The 10901-nt window shown below is 38.4% G+C and overlaps 1 non-coding gene across 1 annotated transcript; it reads right to left on the reverse strand.

Moving 5' to 3' along the window:
• Positions 1 to 9328: 9328 nt before the first annotated feature.
• On the reverse strand, positions 9329 to 9436 carry LOC112746769 (small nucleolar RNA R71). The gene has a single exon (XR_003174633.1). It is a non-coding gene; the product is annotated as a small nucleolar RNA R71 (small nucleolar RNA).
• Between the last annotated feature and the right edge of the window lie 1465 nt (positions 9437 to 10901).

The raw sequence follows: 10901 nt of genomic DNA on the forward strand, positions 1-10901 counted from the left end.
GATCTGAAGTTATTGTGGATCGGGCAATCATGATTCATAGCATCATGATTGGAGAGGAAGTAGAAGTTCATGAAGTCATCTCCCTTGAACTCTATAAAATAGCCGAAAAGCCCTCTCCTGGGGCAAGGCTAGCTTTTCCTCGTCTTATCTGCCATCTATGTTACTCAGCTGGAGCTTCCATAGAAGAAGACATTTCCATTGTGGAAGAGAAGCCCGTCACTAAGAAAAGGATGGAGTAAGCAAGAGAGCTCATTCATGGAGCTCAAGAGGCGCACGAAGCTCATCACCATGAGATCCCGGAAATGCCTCAAATGCATTTGCCTCCACAAAACTATTGGGAGCAAATCAACACCTCCCTAGGAGAATTAAGTTCCAACATGGGACAATTAAGGGTGGAACATCAAGAGCACTCCATCATCCTTCATGAAATAAGAGAAGATCAAAAAGCAATGAGGGAGGAGCAACAAAGACAAGGAAGAGACATAGAAGAGCTCAAGGACATCATTGGTTTCTCAAGAAGGAAACGCCACCATCACTAAGGTGGACTCATTCCTTGTTCTTACTTTCTCTGTTTTTCGTTTTCTATGTTAAGTGCTTATCTATGTGTGTGTCTTCATTACATGATCATTAGTAGTTAGTAACTATGTCTTAAAGTTATGAATGTCCTATGAACACATCACCTCTCTTAAATGAAAACTGTTTTAATTCAAAAGAACAAGAAGTACATGAGTTTCGAATTTATCCTTGAACTTAGTTTAATTATATTGATGTGGTGACAATACTTTTTGTTTTCTGAATGAATGCTTGAACAGTGCATATGTCTTTTGAAGTTGTTGTTTAAGAATGTTAAATATGTTGGCTCTTGAAAGAATGATGATAAGGAGACATGTTATTTGATAATCTGAAAAATCATAAAAATAATTCTTGAAGCAAGAAAAAGCAGCAAAGAACAAAGCTTGTAGAAAAAAAAAAGCAAAAAAAAAATTTAGAAAGAAAAAGCAAGCAGAAAAAGCCAAAAGCTCATAAAACCAAAAGGCAAGAGCAAAAAGCCAATAACCCTTAAAACCAAAAGGCAAGGGTAAATAAAAAGGATCCCAAGGCTTTGAGCATCAGTGGATAGGAGGGCCTAAAGGAATAAAATCCTGGTCTAAGCGGCTAAACCAAGCTGTCCCTAACCATGTGCTTGTGGCGTGAAGGTGTCAAGTGAAAACTTGATACTGAGCGGTTAAAGTCAAGGTCCAAAGCAAAAGAAGAGTGTGCTTAAGAATCCTGGACACCTCTAATTGGGGACTTTAGCAAAGCTGAGTCACAATCTGAAAAGGTTCACCCAATTATGTGTCTGTGGCATTTATGTATCCGGTGGTAATACTGGAAAACAAAGTGCTTAGGGCCACGGCCAAGACTCATAAAATAGCTGTGTTCAAGAATCAACATATTGAACTAGGAGAATCAATAACACTATCTGAACTCTGAGTTCCTATAGATGCCAATCATTCTGGACTTCAATGGATAAAGTGAGATGCCAAAACTATTCAAGAGGCAAAAAGCTATAAGTCCCGCTCATCTGATTGGAGCTATGTTTCATTGATAGTTTGAAATTTATAGTATATTCTCTTCTTTTTATCCTATTTGATTTTCAGTTGCTTGGGGACAAGCAACAATTTAAGTTTGGTGTTGTGATGAGCGGATAATTTATACGCTTTTTGTCATTGTTTTTAGTATGTTTTTAGTAGAATCTAGTTACTTTTAGGGATGTTTTCATTAGTTTTTATGTTAAATTCACATTTCTGGACTTTACTATGAGTTTTTGTGTTTTTCTGTGATTTCAGGTATTTTCTGGCTGAAATTGAGGGACTTGAGCAAAAAAATCAGATTCAGAGGTTGAAGAAGGACTGGTGATGCTGCTGGATTCTGACCTCCCTGCACTCAAAGTGGATTTTCTGGAGCTACAGAACTTAAAATGGCGCGCTTCCAATTGCGTTGGAAAGTAGACATCCAGGGCTTTCCAGCAATGTATAATAGTCCATACTTTGGCCGAGTTTAGACGACGCAAACTGGCGTTCAACACCAGCTCTCTACCCAATTCTAGCGTTCAGCGCCAGAAACAAGTTGCAAAGTGGAGTTCAACGCCCAAACTGGCACAAAAGCTGGCGTTCAACTCCAAGAATGACCTCTCCACGTGTAGACTTCAAGCTCAGCCCAAGCACACACCAAGTGGGCCCCGGAAGTGGATTTATGCATCAATTACTTACTTCTGTAAACCCTAGTAGCTAGTTTATTATAAATAGAACTTTTTACTATTGTATTTGACATCTTTGGACGTCTGGTTCTTAGATCATGGAGGCTGGCCATTCGGCCATGCCTGAACCTTTCACTTATGTATTTTTAATGGTAGAGTTTCTACACTCCATAGATTAAGGTGTGGAGCTCTGCTGTTCCTCAAAGATTAATGCAAAGTACTGCTATTTTTCTATTCAATTCAACTTGTTCCGCTTCTAAGATATTCATTCGCACTTCAACCTGAATGTGATGAACGTGATAATCATCATCATTCCCTATGAACGCGTGCCTGACAACCACTTCTGTTCTACCTTAGATTGGATGAGTATCTCTTGGATCTCTTAATCAGAATCTTCATGGTGTAAGCTAGATTGATGGCGGCATTCATGAGAATCCGGAAAGTCTAAACCTTGTCTGTGGTATTCCGAGTAAGATTCAAGGATTGAATGACTGTGACGAGCTTCAAACTCGTGAGTGCTGGGCGTAGTGACAGACGCAAAAGGAGGGTGAATCCTATTCCAGTATGATCGAGAACCTCAGATGATTAGTCGTGCTGTGACAGAGCATTTGGACCATTTTCACAAGAGGATGGGATGTAGCCATTGACAACGGTGATGCCCTTACATAAAGCCAGCCATGGAAAGGAGTAAGATTGATTGGATGAAGACAGCAGGAAAGCAGAGGTTCAGAGGAACGAATGCATCTCTATACGCTTATCTGAAATTCTAACCAATGAATTACATAAGTATTTCTATCCTTATTTTATGTTTACTTATTAATTAATTTCAAAAACTCTATAACCTTTTTATATCCGCCTGACTGAGATTTACAAGGTGACCATAGCTTGCTTCATACCAACAATCTCCGTGGGATCGACCCTTACTCACGTAAGGTTTATTACTTGGACGACCCAGTGCACTTGCTGGTTAGTTGTATCGAAGTTGTGAATGAAAAATGATTTATTAAGACGTGCGTACAGAGTTTCTGGCGCCGTTACCTGAGATCACAATTTCGTGCACCATGAACCTTATGGAAACACCTATAACCCCTCATGGAGAAATCACCCAAATCTCTCATGGAAGGATCAACAAAAGCCTCAACAAGGCTTTAATAATGGTGGAAGAAATATGTTTAACAATAGTAAACCTTTTCCATCATCTACTCAGCAACAGACAGAGAACTCTGAGCAAAATACCTCTAATTTAGCAAACTTAGTCTCTGATCTATCCAAGGCCACTGTGAGTTTTATGAATGAAACAAGGTCCTCCATTAGAAATTTGGAAGCTTAAGTGGGTCAGATGAGTAAAAGGATCACTAAAATCCCTCCTAGTACTCTCCCAAGCAATATGGAAGAAAATCCAAAAGGAGAGTGCAAGGCCATTGAATTGATCACCATGGCCGAACTTGTAAGGGAAGGAGAGGACGTGAATCCCAAGGAGGAAGACCTCCTGGGACGTCCAGTGATCAATAAGGAGCTTCCCTCTGAGGAACCAAAGGAATCTGAGACTCATCTAGAGACCATAGAGATTCTATTGAACCTCCTTATGCCCTTCATGAGCTCTGATGAGTATTCATCTTCTGAAGAGAATGAGGATGTTACTGAAGAGCAAGTTACCAAGTACCTTGGTACAATCATGAAGCTGAATGCCAAATTATTTGGTATTGAGACTTGGGAAGATGAACCTCCCTTGTTCACCAATGAACTGAGTGATCTGGATCAACTGACATTGCCTCAGAAGAAACAGGATCCTGGAAAGTTCGTAATACCTAGTACCATAGGCAACACGATCTTTGAAAAGGCTCTGTGTGACCTTGGTTCAGGGATAAACCTCATGCCCCTCTCTGTAATAGAGACACTGGGAATCTTTGGGGTGCAAGCTACTAAAATCTCATTAGAGATGGCTGACAATTCAAGAAAACAGGCTTATGGACAAGTAGAGGACGTGTTAGTAAAGGTTGAAGGCCTTTACATCCCTGCTGATTTCATAGTCCTAGATACTGGGAAGGATGAGGATGAATCCATCATCCTTGGAAGACCCTTCCTAGCCACAGCAAGAGCTGTGATTGATGTTGACAGAGGTGAACTAGTCCTTCAATTGAATGAGGACTCCCTTGTGTTTAAAACTCGAGGTCATCCTTCTGTAAACATGGAGAGGAAGCACAGTAAGCTTCTCTCAAAACAGAGTCAACCAGAGCCCCCACAGTCAAACTCTAAGTTTGGTGTTGGGAGGCCACAACCAAACTCTAAGTTTGGTGTTGAACTCCCATATCCAAACTCTAAGTTTGGTGTTGGGAAGTCTCAACAATGATCTGAACATCTGTGAGGCTCCATGAGAGCCCACTGTCAAGCTATTGACATTAAAGAAGCGCTTGTTGGGAGGCAACCCAATTTTTATTTATCTAATTTTATTTTTCATGTTCTTTCATGTTTTATTAGGTTTATGATCATGTGGAGTCACAAAATAAATATAAAAATTGAAAACGGAATCAAAAACAGCAGAAGAAAAATCACACCCTGGAGGAATACCTTACTGGCGTTCAACACCAGAACAGAGCATGGTTCTAGCGCTGAACGCCCAAAATGGGTAGCATCTGGGCGTTTGAACTCCAGAATTGCACCCTGGAGAAGAGCTGGCGCTGAACGCCCAGAACAAGCATGGTTCTGGCGTTCAACGCCAGAAATGAGCAACAAATGGGCGTTTAACGCCCAGAACAAGCACCAATCTGGCGCTGAACGCCCAGAGTTGTGTGCAAGGGAATTTTGCATGCCTAATTTGGTGCAAGGTTGTAAATCCTTGAACATCTCAGGATCTGTGGACCCCACAGGATCCCCACCTACTTCCACTCACTTCTTCTCATCCCTCTTTCACACAATCCCATAAACACTCTTCCCCAAAACTCTTCACCAATCACCTCAATCTCCCTTCCCTATCACCACTTCACCACTCACATCCATCCACTCTTCCCCATAAACCTACCTCATAAATCCCACTGATGAGCGGATAATTTATACGCTTTTTGGCATTATTTTTAGTATGTTTTTAGTGGAATTTAGTTACTTTTAGGGATGTTTTCATTTGTTTTTATGTTAAATTCATATTTCTGGACTTTACTATGAGTTTTTGTGTTTTTCTGTGATTTCAGGTATTTTCTGGCTGAAATTGAGGGACTTGAGCAAAAATCAGATTCAGAGGTTGAAGAAGGACTGCTGATGCTGTTGGATTCAAAGTGGATTTTCTGGAGCTACAGAACTCAAAATGGCGCGCTTCCAATTGCGTTGGAAAGTAGACATCCAGCGCTTTCCAGAAATATATAATAGTCCATACTTTGGCCGAGTTTAGACCACGTAAGAGGGTGTTGAATGCCAGTTCTACGCTGCTGTCTGGAGTTAAATGCCAGAAACATGTCACAAGCCAGAGTTAAACGCCAGAAATACGTTACAAACTGGTGTTCAACTCCAAGATTTACCTCTACACGTGTAACATTCAAGCTCAGCCCAAGAATACACCAAGTGGGCCCCGGAATTGGATTTATGCATCAATTACTTACTTCTGTAAACTCTAGTAGCTAGTTTATTATAAATAGAACTTTTTACTATTGTATTAGACATCTTTGATCAGTTTTATGCTATCTTAGACCTCCATGGGGACTGGCCATTCGGCCATGCCTGGACCATTATCACTTATGTATTTTCATACGGTAGAGTTTCTGCACTCCATAGATTAAGGTGTGGAGCTCTACTATTCCTCAAAGATTAATGCAAAGTACTACTATTTTTCTATTCAATTCAACTTATTCCGCTTCTAAGATATTCATTCGCATTTCAACCTGAATGTGATGAACGTGACAATCATCATCATTCCCTATGAACGCGTGCCTGACAACCACTTCCGTTCTACCTTAGATTGAATGAGTATCTCTTGGATCTCTTAATCAGAATCTTCGTGGTATAAGCTAGATTGATGGCGGCATTCATGAGAGTCCGGAAAGTCTAAACCTTGTCTGTGGTATTCCGAGTAGGACTCTGGGATTGAATGACTGTGACGAACTTCAAAATCGCGAGTGCTGGGCGTAGTGACAGACGCAAAAGGAGGGTGAATCCTATTCCAGTATAATCGAGAACCTCAGATGATTAGCCGTACTGTGACAGAGCATTTGGACCATTTTCACAAGAGGATGGGATGCAGCCATTGACAAGGGTGATGCCTCCAGACGATTAGCCATGCAGTGACAGCGCATCGGACCATTTTCCAGAGAGGATAAAAAGTAGCCATTGACAACGGTGATGTCTTTACATAAAGCCAAGCATGGAAAGGAGTAGGATTGATTGGATGAAGACAGCAGAAAATCAGAGGTTCAGAGGAACGAAAGCATCTCTATGCGCTTATCTGAAATTCTCACCAATGATTTACATAAGTATTTCTATCCTTATTTTATTATATAAATTTTGAAAACTCCATAACTATTTTATATCCGCCTGACTGAGATCTACAAGGTGACCATAGCTTGCTTCATACCAACAATCTCCGTGGGATCGACCCTTACTCACGTAAGGTTTATTACTTGGACGACCCAGTGCACTTGCTGGTTAGTTGTATCGAAGTTGTGAATGAAAAACGATTTATTAAGATGTGCGTACAGAGTTTCTGGCGCCGTTTCCTGAGATCACAATTTCGTGCACCAAGTTTTTGGCGCCGTTGACAGGGATTGTTTGAGTTTGAACAACTGACGGTTCATCTTGTTGCTCAGATTTTGTAATTTTCTTTTTGTTTTATTTTCAAAAATTTTTCAAAAACCTTTCAAAAATAGATTTTTCTTCAGAATTTTTAAGAATGAATTCTAGAGTTTCATGAAGCATGTTGAAGCCTGGCTGGCTGTAAAGCCATGTCTAATTCTTTTGGATAGGGGCTTCCAATTGGTATGTCAGCTGTGGCATGTCTGAGTTACATACTAAAGCTTGGCTGGCTATTAAGCCATGCCTAACCCTCATATTGGAGCTTTAGAATAAGAGTGCAAGATTCCTGGAATTCATATTAAAAATTTTGGTATCCTTATTTTTCTTTTTCAAATGATTTTCGAAAAAAATTAAAAGAAAATACAAAAAAATCATAAAATCATAAAAATCAAAAATATTTCATGTTTCTTGTTTGAGTCTTGAGTCAAGTTGAAAGTTTGGTGTCAATTACATATTCATCTTGCATTTTTCAAAAAATTCATGCATTCATAGTGTTCTTCATGATCTTCAAGTTGTTCTTGGTAAGTCTTCTTGTTTGATCTTGATGTTTTCATGTTTTGTGTCTTTTCTTGTTTTTCATATGCATTCTTGCATTCATAGTGTCTATACATGAAAAATTTTAAAGTTTGGTGTCTTGCATGTTTTCTTTGCATTAAAAATTTTTTTTTCAAAAATAAGTTCTTGATGTTCATCTTGACATTCAAAGTGTTCTTGGTGTTCATCTTGACATTCATAGCATTCTTGCATGCATTCATTGTTTTGATCCAAAATTTTCATGCATTGAGTCATTTTCATGTTTTTCTCTCTCATCATTAAAAATTCAAAAATAAAAAAAAATATCTTCTCCTTTTTCTTCTCATAAATTCGAAAATTTGAGTTGACTTTTTCAAAACTTTTTAAAATTTAGTTGTTTCTTATGAGTCAAATCAAATTTTCAATTTAAAAATTTTATCTTTTTCAAAATCTTTTTCAAAAATCAAATCTTTTCCATTTTTCTTATTTATTTTCGAAAATTATAAAAATATTTTTCAAAAATATTTTTTCTTAATTTTATCTCATAATTTTCGAAAATATCATCATCAGTTAATGTTTTGATTCAAAAATTTCAAGTTTGTTACTTACTTGTTAAGAAAGATTCAAACTTTAAGTTCTAGAATCATATTTTGTGATTTCTTGTGAATCAAGTCATTAATTGTGATTTTAAAAATCAAATCTTTTTCAAAACTAATTTCAATCATATCTTTTCAAAAATATCTTTCTATCTTATCTTTTTCAAAATCATATCTTTTTCAAAAATTTGATTTTAAAATATCTTTCCTAACTTCTTATCTTCTTATCTTTTCAAAGTTGATTTTCAAATTTGTTTCAACTAACTAACTAACTTTTTGTTTGTTTTTTATCTTTTTCAAAACTACATAACTAACTCTCTCTCTCTTTCTAATTTTCAAAAATATCTTCCCTCTTTTTCAAAAATTCTTTTTAATTAACTAATTATTTTAATTTTTTATTTTAATTTTCGAAAATTACTAACCTTTTTCAAAAACTATTTTCGAAAATCACTAACTCTTTTTCAAAAATTATTTTCGAAAATTCTCTCTTTCTCTTATCTCCTTCTATTTATTTATTCATCTACTAACACTTCATCTTACCCAAATTCGAACCCCCTCTTCCATCTGTGTTCGAATTTTTTCTTCTTCTTTTCTTCTACTTATACAGGGACCTCTATACTGTGATAAAAAGGACTCCTATTATTATTATTTTTCTGTCCCTCTTTTTCATATGAGCAGGAGCAAAGACAAGAACATCCTTGTTGAAGCAGATCCAGAACCTGAAAGGACTCTGAAGAGGAAACTAAGAGAAGCTAAATTACAACAATCCAGCAAGCACCTTTCAGAAATTTTCGAACAAGAAGAGGAGATGGCAGCCGAAAATAATAATAATGCAAGGAGGATGCTTGGTGACTTTACTACACCTAATTCCAATTTACATGGAAGAAGCATCTCCATTCCTGCCATTGGAGCAAACAATTTTGAGCTTAAACCTCAATTAGTTTCCCTGATGCAGCAAAACTGCAAGTTTCATGGACTTCCATCTAAAGATCCTTTTCAGTTCTTAACTGAATTCTTGCAGATATGTGATACTGTTAAGATTAATGGAGTAGATCCTGAAGTCTACAGGCTCATGCTTTTCCCTTTTGCTGTAAGAGACAGAGCTAGAATATGGTTGGACTCTCAACCTAAGGATAGCCTGAACTCTTGGGATAAGCTGGTCAAGGCTTTCTTAGCCAAGTTCTTTCCTCCTCAAAAGCTGAGTAAGCTTAGAGTGGATGTTCAGACCTTCAAACAGAAAGAAGGTGAATCCCTCTATGAAGCTTGAGAGAGATACAAAGAACTGACCAAAAAGTGTCCTTCTGACATGCTTTCAGAATGGACCATCCTGGATATATTCTATGATGGTCTGTCTGAATTAGCTAAAATGTCATTGGATACTTCTGCAGGTGGATCCATTCACCTAAAGAAAATGCCTGCAGAAGCTCAAGAACTCATTGACATGGTTGCTAATAACCAGTTCATGTACACTTCTGAGAGGAATCCTGTGAGCAATGGGATGCCTCAGAAGAAGGGAGTTCTTGAAATAGATACTCTGAATGCCATATTGGCTCAGAATAAAATATTGACTCAGCAAGTCAATATAATTTCTCAGAGTCTGAATGGAATGCAAGTTGCATCCAATAGTACTCAAGAGGCATCTTCCGAAGAAGAAGCTTATGATCCTGAAAACCCTGCAATAGCAGAGGTGAATTACATGGGTGAACCTTATGGTAACACCTATAACCCCTCATGGAGAAATCACCCAAATCTCTCATGGAAGGATCAACAAAAGCCTCAACAAGGCTTTAATAATGGTGGAAGAAATAGGTTTAACAATAGTAAACCTTTTTCATCATCCACTCAGCAACAGACAGAGAACTTTGAACAAAATACCTCTAATTTAGCAAACTTAGTCTCTGATCTATCCAAGGCCACTGTGAGTTTTATGAATGAAACAAGGTCCTCCATTAGAAATTTGGAAGCACAAGTGGGTCAGTTGAGTAAAAGGATCACTGAAATCCCTCCTAGTACTCTCCCAAGCAATACAGAAGAAAATCCAAAAGGAGAGTGCAAGGCCATTGAATTGATCAACACGGCCAAACTTGGAGAGGAAGGGGAGGACGTAAATCCCAGTGAGGAAAACCTCCTGGGACGTCCAGTGATCAATAAGGAGTTTCCCTTTGAGGAACCAAAGGAATCTGAGACTCATCTAGAGACCATACAGATTCCATTGAACCTCCTTATGCCCTTCATGAGCTCTGACGAGTATCAATCTTCTGAAGAGAATGAGGATGTTACTGAAGAGCAAGTTACCAAGTACCTTGGTGCAATCAAGAAGCTGAATGCCAAATTATTTGGTATTGAGACTTGGGAAGATGAACCTCCCTTGTTCACCAATGAACTAAGTGATCAGGATCAACTGACATTGCCTCAGAAGAAACAGGATCCTGGAAAGTTCGTAATACCTTGTACCATAGGCAACATGATCTTTGAAAAGGCTCTGTGTGACCTTGGTTCAGGGATAAACCTCATGCCCCTCTCTGTAATAGAGAAACTAGGAATCTTTGGGGTGCGAGCTACTAAAATCTCATTAGAGATGGCAGACAATTCAAGAAAACAGGCTTATGGACAAGTAGAGGACGTGTTAGTAAAGGTTGGAGGCCTTTACATCCCTGCTGATTTCATAGTCCTAGATACTGGGAAGAATGAGGATGAATCCATCATCCTTGGAAGACCCTTCCTAGCCACAGCAAGAGCTATGATTGATGTTGACAGAGGTGAACTAGTCCTTCAAT

The sequence above is a fragment of the Arachis hypogaea genome, chromosome 14 (genome assembly GCF_003086295.3).
Source record: "Arachis hypogaea cultivar Tifrunner chromosome 14, arahy.Tifrunner.gnm2.J5K5, whole genome shotgun sequence".
NCBI lineage: Eukaryota > Viridiplantae > Streptophyta > Magnoliopsida > Fabales > Fabaceae > Arachis > Arachis hypogaea.